Source organism: Nomascus leucogenys, chromosome 8, assembly GCF_006542625.1.
Source record: "Nomascus leucogenys isolate Asia chromosome 8, Asia_NLE_v1, whole genome shotgun sequence".
Taxonomy (NCBI): Eukaryota; Metazoa; Chordata; class Mammalia; order Primates; family Hylobatidae; genus Nomascus; species Nomascus leucogenys.
The window spans coordinates 38,609,399-38,622,776 of record NC_044388.1 but is presented as its reverse complement, the minus strand read 5'-3'; the positions used below and the strand labels follow the sequence as shown (position 1 = coordinate 38,622,776).

General features: G+C 44.3%; 1 pseudogene; it reads left to right on the top strand.

Moving 5' to 3' along the window:
• The first annotated feature begins 12,234 nt into the window (after window positions 1-12,234).
• On the top strand, window positions 12,235-13,031 carry LOC100598351 (annotated as a pseudogene).
• Window positions 13,032-13,378: the final 347 nt, after the last annotated feature.

Below are 13,378 nucleotides of genomic sequence, written 5' to 3'. Positions count from 1 at the left end.
ATAGAATTATTGTAGCAATAAACAGCAGGTAAATTTTACAATAATTAGTTAGAAACCTAAGCCTGTCACCCACATCATGGGAATAAAATTAGAGGAAGAGAAGATATTTATGGGCATAGGTGTCTCTCTGAAGACAGTTGTACAGTGTGCCTAACCCCCAAGCCAAGGAAGGGGGACTTCAGCAGGACCACTCAGAGAAGTGCAGTTTAGGGGATATGGACAAGAGACGTGCTGGCTAGCTATTGACAGGTAAGCTAAAGGAGATAGACTACAATGACACCCACCTGCGAGCCAAGAATTTGCCCAGGCAAAAGATGCATGAGAGTCTTCCATGCACTAGAGCTGGTTTGCTCAACCTTGGCACCACTGACATTTTGAGGTAGATCATTCTTTGTTGTGGGGGGCTGCCCTGCGCATTGTAAGATATTTAGTAGCACCCCTGGTTTCTACCTACTAGACGCCAATTCCACTTCCCAGTTGTAAGAGACAAAATCATTGAGAACTACTGCACTGAAGATATTGCCAAATTCCTGAGGGCTCAGCAAAAAGTGACCAGCTGCAATACAGATGCTACTAGCCGCAACAGGGGAGCAGCTAGTGCAAGATCTCTAGCAATGGGGAGGTAAGGCATCTCCAAAGAACCAACTGGAATATCATGAGAGAGAAAGATTCTCTTTTTAACATCTGCCAAGCTTAGAGAGCTTGAAGCCAGCTTCCAACAGTGTCTGTTAAGTAACATTCTGTTCCTCTCATCCCTCCATCTGGCCTCTCATCTCCAACCTGGAAGGGTCAGAAATAACAGCTAGTCAGAGCAGGAAATACAGGAGGAGCCAACCACACCCTCCTTCTTTGCTCCAGGCCTCCTGGCACCTGGCTAGGGCTGGAAAAGGTGGGAGAAGTCTCCACTGTGAGTTAGAATTGGCATACTGTTTATTATAAGGCAGTCGACCTTCTATTTTCTGAATCTAGGCTTTGTTTATCATTTAAGGTAATTGTTAGATTTCATACTACATAAGAACCACCAGAAAATTCAGAAGAATGCCTGAGATTTTATTCAGCAGCAGGAAAACTAGATGCAGTGAATAGGTTTAAAGGGGCAGTAGGAGTTGTGGATGGTGAAGGCAATGAGAGTGATGTGGTGAATCCCACCAGCAGAGTTTAATGAAGCCTGATGGTGACCCCAACTCCCAGCTCTGCTACTCACCAGCTGTGTGACCTTGAGCAAGTCATATATCCTATTTGAGCTTCAGTTTGCTCATCTATTAAAGAAAACAACACTCAGCCAGGCGCAATGGCTCATGCCTGTAATCCCAGCACTTTGGGAGGACAAGGCAAGAGGATCGCTTGAGCCCAGGAATTCAAGGCTGGCCTGGGCAGCATGGTGAGACCTCATCTCTACAAAAAAAATTAAGAAATTAGCTGGGCATAGTGGCATGACCCTGTGGTCCCAACTACAAGGAAGGCTGAGCCAGGAGGATTACTTGAGCCCAGGAGGTTGAAGCTGCAGTGGGCCACGATTATGCCACCGCATTCCAGCCTGGGCGACAGAGCAAGATGCTGAAAGAAGGGAGGAAGGGAGTGAGGGAGGTAAAAGAGAAAAGCCGGGCACGGTGGCTCATGCCTGTAATCCCAGCATTTTGGGAGGCCAAGGCAGGCAGATCATTTGAGGTCAGGTGTTCGAGACCAGCCTGACCAACATGGTGAAACCCCATCTCTACTAAAAATACAAAAAAATTAGCTGGGCATGGTGGCTTATGCCTGTAGTCCCAGCTGCTCGGGAGGCTGAGGCAGGAGAATTGCTTGAACCTGGGAGACAGAGGTTGCAGTGAGCCAAGATTGCACCACTGCACTCCAGCCTGGGAGACAGAGCCAGACTCTGTCTCAAAAAAAAAAAGGAAGGAAAGAAAAACAAATAAATAAAACAAAAAAACAAAACTGCTCTATCCTGAATCTTCTGTGCAGTGGCAATTACAAAGCATCTGCATGGCTAAGGAGAAGATGGCAGAGTAAGTGGAACTAAAACAGTACATTTTGCTTCCACAAACCAATAAAACTGAAGGAAACAAGCCTCCTCGGAGAGAAAAACAGGGACGAGGAACCCCTGGGAGCTGGGAGTATCATCACTGTCATAATCATCTTAATCTTCTTCCTCTCCATCTTTCTCATCTACAAACACCCAGAGTGGAGCAGCTCCTGACAAGGTAACCAAAAGCTCCCATTCTTCCAAAGAACCCAAAGAGGCAGTAACAGATGTGCCACCAGCTGGGAAGAGTTGCTCGCCTGCCTTGGATGACGGATCCCAGGCCTCCAGAGCTGAAGAAGCCCACAGGCTGACATATGCCGACCTGAACACTCAAGCCCTAAGTGAGGGCCCTTCCAGCCAGCAAGGGGCTTCCAAGAAGCCTCTGAACCCTGTGTGTACTCAGCCATGAGGATGTAGCCAGGAGAAGCCCTGGAGCCTAGGAAGAAAGAACTTCTGACGAGGGGATAGGGGATGGGGCAGAGGCCACGTGGGGAACTCGGCAAATGGGGACCTCTTTCCTCAAACTCCAGTGAAGGTTGTTTCCTTTTTTAAAAACTTATTTTTTAAAATGAGCGGTAACATTTACATAAAGTAAAACGTACAGATCTTAAGTGTACAACTCAGTGATATATAGCTCTACCTCTATCTATCATCATGATGATCTATCTATGATCTATTACCTATTATTTATCACCTATCTTTCTAGTATCTGTCAATCTCTATCCACCTAGCATCTATCTACCTATTTTCTATCTATCTATATATCTATCTATCTATCTATCTATCTTCATCATCATCATCAATTATCTATCCATCTAATTCACTTGGTATAATCCCAACCAAATAAAAATATAGCGTGTTCCAGTACTCCAAGAAGTTCCCTTGTGACCTTCCTCAGTCAATTTCTACTTCTCTCTTTTCTGATTTCTACCATGGACAAGTTCTGTCTGTTCTTGAACTTTATACCAATGTAATTATATCACAAGTAAAAATAAATAAATAAATAAATAAAAATGGGGCAGTAGGGTTTTTAAAGTTGCTCTATGGTTAATTCCCATTGAGCTCCATAGTTCGAAAGACCAGATGTCCATGCTTCCTTGCAGAACTTCCCATCACCATAAGATCATGCCCTAGGCTCCATTTCTGGCACACTGCACTATTTCTCCTACACCCAGAATTTGCTTCTCCCTTGCAATACAACCCCCTACAGCCTCAACATATACACAACAGCACCAACCAGCACAACCACCAACAATAACAAAGGCTACAAGCAACAAAGCTGGATGCTGGCTCTGCTTGCATCCTGTAGGGCTCTGGAGAATGCCAAATGGTGCTTCAAGGTTGAACCTGACTGCAGTTGTTAAGATTGCTCCCTCTCCCTGGCATGGTCCAGGCCTGTCCTGTGGGCAGTGGCTTCATTTGAATCCCTCCCTTGCCCTGCTCCTTGCAGGGAGGTTGACCAGCAGGCCACAAGTTATCAAATCAGCTAGACAGGCCTCTGTGTCCCCACCTCAGGCTCCTGGTGGGTGAGCACTGTGAATCACAGAAGCGTCCTCCTCTGGGAGCCAGGGTGACAAGGTCCTGTAATTTATCTCACATGAAATGAGCTGAATTATTTGAATAGGCTGGAGGAAAGCAGTCCATTAATTCTCAGAGATAGTTCTTGATTCTTAAGGATTTTATTCTGTGCCCCCATAACTGACATCCCGTCTCTGTCTCTTTCCCAGGTACTAATGGCATATCAAGAGCTTAACTTGCACTCCCCCAGTAGCCTGATGCTAAAACAAGGCATCAGACCACACTTCATGCAGAGAGAATGAAAGGGTCACTTGGCCTTTTAGTGTTTGTAGTAGATCCACAAGCTCTTTTGGTAACACTAAACCCAGCCACTGTCCACCCTGTTTCAAAAGATCACTTCACTTTGATACCAAAAGCACAATCCATAAAAGGAAAAATTGACAAATTGAACCTTTAATGAGGTTCAAAAAATAAAAAACACTTTTACTCTGAAAAAAAAACAAAACAGCTATGGAGAGAATGACGAATCAAGCTGCAGGATGGGAGAAAATATTTGCAAATGACATAGTCAACAAAGAGCTCGTACCTAAAATATATAAAGAATTCTCAAAACTCAACAATTAAAAAAACAAAATCCAATTATAAAATGGTAAAATACATGAATATACATTTCACTGAAGAGGATATACAGATGGCAGATGAGCACATGAAAACACATTCAACAACATTAGCCATGAGGGAAATGCAAATTAAAACCACAATGACCAATCACTACATACCTATCCGAATCGCTAAAGTGAGAAACAGGGAAAATACCCAATGCTGACAAAGATGTAGAGAAACTGGATCCCTCACATATGCCTAGTGGGAGCGTAAAATGGTATGGCCCCTCTGGAAAATAGTTTGGCAGCTTCTTCTACAACTAAACATGTACTTACTGTATGACAAAACATTGCACTCCTAGACATTTATCCCAGAGAAATGAAAACTTTTGGTTACACACACACAATCTGTTTATAGCAGCTTTATTTGTAATAGCCAGAAACTGGAAACAACCAAAATGTCCTTCAACAGGCAAATGGTTACACAGTGAGAAACCTCCATCATGCAATATTACGCAGCACTGAAAAGGAATGAACTATTGACGCATGCAACAACTTGGATGCATCTCAAGGGCATTAGGCTGAGTGAAAAAACTGTCAATCTCAAAAGGTTAAATACTCTACCATTAAATTTGCATAGCATTCTTGGTTGTTGTTTTTGCTGTTGTTGTTGCTGTTGTTGTTTTTGTTGAGACAAGGTCTCACTCTGTGGCCCAGGCTGAAGTGCAGTGGCACGATCTTGACTCACTACAGCCTCCACCTCCCAGGCTCAAGTCATCCTCCCACCTCAACCTCCTAAACAGCTGGGACTACAGGCATGAACCACCACACTGGGCTAATTTTTTTTATTTTTTGTAAAGACAAGGTCGCACTATGTTGCCCAGGCTGGTCTCAAACTCCTGGGCTCAAGTGATCCTCCTACCTCGGCCTCCCAAAGTGCTGGGATTACAGGCATGAGTGCATAACATTCTTAAAATGACAATATTATAGACAGAGAAAGCAGATGACTGATTGCTGGAGTGAGGATTGGAAGTAGGCATACATGCGGTGATAAAGCAGTAGCATAACGGTGTCTTGTGATAATAGAACAATCCATATCTTGATTGTGATGAGTGGTGGTTACACAAATCTATGTGCTAAAATTGCACAGAACTATACACACATGTATACACACAAATGAGTGCATGTAAAAGTAATGACATTTGAACAAGCTCTGTGGATTTTATCAATGTCAACTTTCTGGTTTTGATATTGTACTGTAGCTGTGCAAGATAGTACCATTAGGGAAAATGGGTCTTCCTTGTACATTTTTTTCCTTTATTTCTTTTTTTGCAATTTTCTGTGAATCTATAATAATCAAAAAACAGATTTTTAAAAATTCTAAATTCTTATGTTAAAAATATTCTTATTTCTAATCACATTTATTTATGATTATCAAGGTATAATTTGGATCCAGCTATAGAATTTTCTTCCCTAGAACCTAATAATTTTTTTCCTTTTATTTTAGTTTCAGGGGTACATGTTCAGGTTTGTTATATAGATAAACTACATGTTGTGGGGGTTTGGTGCATGATAATTCTGTCACCCAGATAATAAGCATAGCATCTGATAGATGTAATCTTATTCCTTCTATGTCTCTGAGCACCCTGGTCTCTCGGGGTAAATTATATGAAGAAGGGCCTTGAAGCCAGGAGGTAAGTGTTATTAATGTATTTAGTTGTGCTTCTTCCTTCTGTAGTGTCTGAAGGATAAGCAACCTCATCCTATAAGAAGGCACAGAAAGGTTCTCTGTACTGAGTCACGGATAATGAAAATATGGTCAACATAAATGTAAATTCTGCTTTCTTTCAAAAAGAAGAAGAAAAAAAGTGCTTCTCCCACAATGACAGGCCCAGCATCAGAAAAGCAGCAAGAAGATGGTACATGAAGTGTGATTTCAATGAGGCTGGCTCTAGAGCCTATCTACGTGAGTTCAAACCCCAGTTCTACCACATTCCAGCTTTGGGATCAATGACATGTCACTTAACATCTCTGGCCTTAGTCTAATAATCTCTAAAGTGGGAATAAAAACACTCCCTACCCCATATGTTTGTCTTAAGGATGATAGACACTTGGAAAGACACAGCCAGAGCCTGTGTACATGTTCCACAACAGGGGCCTGAGCCCACTGCAACAAAAAGAAAAATGCCAAGTGGGAAACACTGGCACTCCTACTGATGAACCCCTCTTGCTGTGGATCCTACCCAAATTCCCCCAGTGTGACACCCGAAAGTCTCCCATGTGCCAGACCTTTCCCTCTCATTCCTTTCTTAAAACTTACTCTTGGCTTGGCGCAGTAGCTCACACCTGTAATCCCAGCACTTTGGGAGGCCAAGGTGGGCGGATCACGAGGTCAGGAGTTTGAGATCAGCCTGACCAACAAGGTGAAACCCCATCTCTACTAAAAACATAAACATTAGCCAGGTGTGGTGGCATGTGCCTGTAATCCCAACTATTCAGGAGGCTGAGGCAGGAGACTCACTTGAACCTGGGAGACAGAGGTTGCAGTGAGCTGAGATCACGCCATTGCACTCCAGCCTGGGCAACAGAGCAAGACTCTGTCTCCAACAAAAAAAAAAAAAAAAAAAAAAAAAAAAAAAAAAAACTTACTCTTCATTGGATCTCTTTCCTCTTGCCATAAATGGGTAACAATTGGAGAATCTGGGTGGGCAGTACAGTTGGTACAGGGAGTGAAAGCACACAGGGAAGCTGAGGAGGTGATTTCAGTTCTGACTCTTCCAGGTCCAGCCATGTGATCTGGGGCAGGGTCATCCTACCTCCCAGGATAGTTTCCTCATGGGTGAAATCAGAAGACTAGACTAGATCAAAAACAGCCCATGTCTGCAATGGGCCAGAGAGTTAACATGTTCGACTTTGAGAGCTCTGTGGTCTTGTCACAACTTCTCAACTCTACCATCAGAGCAGGACAACAGTCACAGACAATGCAATGAGCATGTCTGTGTTCTAATAAAACTTTTCTTACAGAAACAGGCACCAAGCCACACTTGGCCTGTACAGAGCTTATTATTGCACAAATATACTATATACATATAAAATATATATATAGTATACTATAAATATACAAATATACTATATATAATGTAGTATATTTATAATTAATCTGGAGAACTAATTTAATTCATAGTTAATGAAGTAGGTATGAAGTGTGATAGATAAAATAGATAATATATTTATAATTCTATAATTACATAGAATTATATGTTTCTATAAATTATGTTCTATAATTTATATGTCCACCACCACTGACACACACCACCACACACCACACCACCACCACCCAAAACCATGGTACTGTAACCAATCTCCCTGGGCAGTGACCCACGGCTGACTTTTAGTCTGTCCTAGGGGCACTTCAATCTCTTCCAGGGAGTGCAGCCATAGGTTGACATAGTCATTCAGCTGCCTCCATGCAGAACTGTACCTGCACTAGCCCAGCCAGACAAGGAAGAGCTACTTATAACATGCTCTAGGTCACTTCTAGAGGAGGCTCCCTTTGGCAATAATAATAAATTGGTGGTTTTCATCTCTGTAGTAGAGCACTTCAGAGCTAATATCATTTCCTTAGTGATCTATATTAGAAAACAACCCAGAAACCAAGAAACCATACAGTGGCATGGCTTGTAAATGTTGTGCCCACTCATCACAGAGTAAAGAAATCTCTCTTGCATCTCCCCAATCAATTTAATTCATTTGACAGAAATCATTTTCTCCATCATTGACATGACCATTTATTTAAAACTCTTTTATACCGATTTATCTCTAGAGGAACAGAAATTTGTTAATTCTTAAAGGTACCATTTTGTATAATGTGCCCCCGTTCTGCAGCCAATTATATCCAGTGCCATGGCTTCCTCTGGATACCAATAACTATCAGCCACCCAGTGGACCGCTGCTTGCAACTTCCTTTCTGAGCTGTCATTAGAAGATCCCTGACTTGGGGCTGACTCACAACAGTTGCTGTTAACTGCTGCGGCCACCTTTGTGCATCTTTTGAGTGCAATGTCTACCTCCTGGCATCACTCTGATGCCTTTCCTGAGGCTCCAGCTTTCTCTCCCCCTGGGTTCCATCCATAACATCAACACTATGATTTTTTAATTAGCTCTATGAAACATACATTTGAAATCAAATCCCAAAAGGAACTGGGTCTTGTAGAATAAAGTAACCTGGATGCCTATCTGGAGGAATCATCGGAATCCTAATTTCTAGCATGACCATAGTCAGGCAGCCAAGTGAACCTTCTGCCACTGGCATCTTCCTACACTTCCACAGGCCCTGCTAAGCTGCTGTGTGGAAAGGGGCTTTTCCAGTCCCAGTTTGCTACTTTTCTCTTGAGTTAAGGAGAACAGAAAAGGGACCACCTGACCAAACCCTGACTAAGGGTAAATGATCAGACCTTTAGGGATAAGTTTGCCAGTGATCGTGGTTCCAGCTGTCTCATTAGGGATTTCCAAGGCACTCTCAAGATTCAAAATTAACAACTCTTGAAGGTTCTGAGTGTCCACGCAAGGGCTAAATATATCCATACAACTCAATATCAGCCCAAGGCCACAGATAGCCCAAATAGCCTCTGCAGGCACCTACTCTTTAAGGAGGAATCACATTAAGCTCTGGTTCTACCCTCTACTCTTAACAGAGTCCCCCAACTTAGGAAAACTCCACAGAGGTCTTCATTAGCAATGACTCAGGAAATACTTCCTGCTCTATATCCCCGAAGCTGAAAAATGATGCAAAAATCTCAGAAAGACACCAATGGAAAATTTCAAAGGAGCAATCTTTATCCCATGGATACTACCCAGTTCTTGAAGAGCAAGCAGTCTATTTCAGGAAAGGAGCTGTATTCTTGAGACAGACAGACAGACAGACAGATAGATAGATAGATACATACATACATACATACATACGCAGGCAGACAGATGATAGATAGGCATGCAGACATAGACACAGATATGTTACCAGAAAGCAGTCCCAATCCAGACCCCAAGAGAAGGTTCTTGGACTTCACACAAGAAAGCATTTGGGGTGAATCCATAGAGTGAAGGCAAGTTTATGAAAAAAGTAAAGGAATAAAAGAATGGCTACTCCATAGGCAGAAGTGGCATGGGCCACTCAACTGAGTATACTTACAATTATTTCTTGATTATATGCTAAACAAGGGGTGGGGCAGGGATTTCCCAAAAGGGATTTCCCAGAACTGAGGGTTCTTCCCCATGTTAGACTATATAGGGTACTTGTGGACATTGCCATGACATTTGTAGACTGTCTCTGGGACATTAAGAGTGTCTTTTAGGCGGGGCGTGGTGGCTCACGCTTGTAATCCCAGCACTTTGGGAGGCCGAGGTGGGCGGATCATGAGGTCAGGAGATCGAGACCACGATGAAACCCCGTCTCTACTAAAAATACAAAAAATTAGCCGGGCGTGGTGGCGGGCGCCTGTAGTCCCAGCTACTCGGAGAGGCTGAGGCAGGAGAATGACGTGAACCCAGGAGGCGGAGCTTGCAGTGAGCCGAGATTGTGCCACTGCACTCCAGCCTGGGTGACAGAGCGAGACTCCGTCTCAAAAAAAAAAGTGTCTTTTAGCATACTAATGTATTATAATTAGTGCATAATGACCAGTGAGGATGACCAGAGGTCACTTTCATCACCATCTTAGTTTTGGCCGGCTTCTGTACTGCATCCTTGTTTATCAGCAAGACCTTTGTGACCTGTATCTTGTCCCAGCCTCCTATCTCCTCCCGTGGCCAGGAATGCCTAACCTCCTGGGAGTACAGTCCAGTAGGTCTCAGCCTCATTTTATCCAGCCCCTATTCAAGATGGAGTCACTTTGGTTCAAACACCTCTGACAGACAGAGATATAGACATTGATACAGATGAATACAATCCTTATGAAATACCTGAAGACAATGTATAAATGACTTCAGATCAAACAGAAATACAGAAAATATGGCATCAACATCTAGCTCCCAAGGGGACTGAGAAAAACAGCCTCTTCTCTATGTCTTAATTTATAATTACAAAAAATTCCATACAGCCTGCATGAATTAAGCTCCTTCTATGTACCTGGCACCATGCTAAGAGATTAATGAACATAGTTCCTGCCTTAAAGGCTTCCCAATCTAGCTGAGAAGAAAGCCACACCAACAAATAACCATAATATAAAGCAGACTATAATAAGTGATACAATAAAGATACAAAAGTGCAGAAAAATAATAGGGCTGTTTGCTTTGTTTTTTCAAGGACCACAAATTTTAAAAATTTACCAAGGCATCCAGCAAGGGCAAGGGCTAATTGGCAATCTTTAGAGCTTAGCAACAACAAATGAAATGAAAACACGACTTCTCATTCCCCAAAATAAAACACACTGAATTGTGGCTGCAGATACCGTCTCAGTTCTCCTAAAAATGATCTCAATGGGTCTTCTGCATTTATGACCTGAAAACCTCCGTAACAATAAACCAAAGTCTGGAGAACAAACCAAAATAAAGAATAGAATTACCATCTTTTTCCTCATCATGCCCTTATCTCTACCTCAGCCTCCCAGTTCATTAAAGGGGCCATTCCTTGCTTTGCACAACACAAAGACTTGCCTATGGGCCAATTTGAAATGACTCAGGATAACAGCCTCCTGCAAACACTTAAAAGGATTTACTTGCCACATCTGTATCCCTTAAACACTTGTTGAGGGCCTTACTCAGTGCCAGACTCTGGGATCGAGAGAACAAGACGTGGTCTCATCCTCAATGAACAAGACAGTCCAGAGATGAGAAGGAGGGAGGAAAGAACGAATCCATCAACAAATAAGGACATTTGAAAGTGGCAAATGTGCCAGGTGGTGCTGTGGCTCACACCTGTAATCCCAGCACTTTGGGAAGCTGAGGCAGGAGGATCCCTTAAGCTCAGGAGTTCGAAACCAGCCTGGGGAACAGAGTGAGACTCCATGTCTACAAAAAAAATGTTAAAAAATTAGTGCACGCCCGTAGTCTCAGCAACTCAGGAGGCTGAGTCAGGAGGATTGCTTGAACCCAGAAGTTTGAGGCTGCAGTGAGCTGAGATCACACCACTACACTCCAGCCTGGGCAACAGAGAGGCACCCCATCTCAAAAAAAAAAAAAAAAAAAGTAATAATGCTGTACTGATTTTATGTCCAGGGTATTAGAGGAGCATCCACACACTGTTTCTTATGCACAACGGCAAAGAAAGAAGCCAGAAAATCATCAAATATTTTAGAAAGAGTCAAGTCATCTAGTATATGAAGTTTGGCTTCTAAGAGATCTCTTATTCCTACCCTCTTCCCTCTCCAATTCATCTTGCATCCTACTTCAGGGTCAGTACCCGTAAAGTTTAATTCTAACTGTATTAATCCTCTGCTCAAAGAGTTTTAATGCCCCTCCTCTTAACTATCGAGTGAAGTCCAGGCTCCTTAGCAATGCACCCAAGCATTCCAAAATTTAGCCTCAGCCTGCCGCTTCAGCTTTGCCTTTTTATTCAGTAAATATCAATTAAATGCCAAGCATGGGAGATACTGGGAAAATCAAGAGATCAGAAATTAGTCAAGATTCCTAATTTCTTAGTAGAATAGAAAGCAGACAAATTAAGCAAGCAAACAAAAAATTTCAAATGGTACAAGTGCTATGAAGAAAATAAAGCAGCGCTAGAGAATGACAGGGGTGGGGGACCACTCTACAATGGGTGATTAGGAAGAGCATCTGAGCAAGAGACATTTAAACGGAGACCTGAATAACTAGGAGCAAACCACATGACCCTCTAGGGGATGACTACGTCAAGCAAAGGAACCAGCCAAGGCAAAGGCCCGATGGAACTATAAAGACCAGGGTGGGTAGAGCGTCAGGAACAAGGGAGAGAATGGTGTGAGACAAGGTCGGAGAACCTGGACCACGTATGCCTTATGGGCCCATGGATTTTAAACCCCATGTCTGATGAGCAACCATTAGCAGGTTTTAAGAAGGAAGCAGGTGGTGGATCCTCCGCCTGGCCAGCCCCACCCGGCCTTCCCTCTGGCCCACCTGACCACCATGCGTCCCTCCTCCTCCCCACCTCGTGGCCGGCAGCAGCCCTCCAGCTTTGGCTCTGTGGACTGGCTCTCCCAGAACAGCTGCTCAGGGCCGACCCACACCCCTAGTCCTGCCGACGTCTCCCCGGGGAGCCACATTGGCCCGGGCCAGACATCCGGCACCCAGAAGCCCCCTCAGGCCGTCAGCATCAAGAAGGCTCGGTCCTCAAATCTGCCTGCGCCGGAGAGGGCCGCGGCTGGGTTGAGTAAGAAGCCAAACCCCTGGCAGGCCCCCTGTGTAGGCACAGCCTTCACCACCGAGCAGGTCGGCGCCTTGGAGGGCGTCTTCCAGCACCACCAGGACCTGGGCCCTCTGGAGCCCAGGAAAAGGCTGGCAGGGAGATGCAGCTCTCGGACGTCCAGACAAAAACCTGGTTTCAAAACCGCCAGATGAAACAGAAACGGCAAATGCAGGACTCCCAGCTGAACAGCCCCTTCTCGGTGTCTCTCCACGCGCCCCGTGCTTTCCACTCACCGTCTTCTGGCCTTGCCAATGGCCTGCAGCTGCCGTGCCCTTGGGCACCCCTGCCAGGGCCCCAGGCTCTGATGCTGCCCCCTGGCTCCCTCTGGGGTCTCTGCCAAGTGGAACAAGAGACCCTGGCCTCTGCGGGGGCTTCCTGTTATGGGCAACCTCTGGCGTACCACCCGCCAAGCCCAGGAAATGGCGTGCGTACGCTGGGACCAGCCCTGTCCACGGGGCCCTGGGGCCTGTGCGCTCTGCAGGAGACGGGGGGATGCATTTTGAGGATGCACCTCTGACGCCGTGCCTCCCACACACGTGGTCTATGCAGATCGCACCTGGCGCCTACCTGGAGGACTCAGCTGTTCTGTTTACATCGTGGCGGCACCTCTCACCCTCACCCATGCAAAGGTTCTGGAGCTTTCTGGAGAATATATTTATTAAAGCCACCTCTTCACTGAAAGTTACCAAAAGGGTCCGTTTAGGAAGTAAATGAAGGGTCAGTGAACAGAGTCAAACGCAGAAATGGGCTTGTTATGGGTAGGGCTTTCAGCATACGATAAAAGAATAATTTGTTTTTTAAAAAATGTTGGAAAAACTGGTTTTCCAGTTGGAAAAAGTAAAGGTTGTAAGTTTTGTGTGAAAA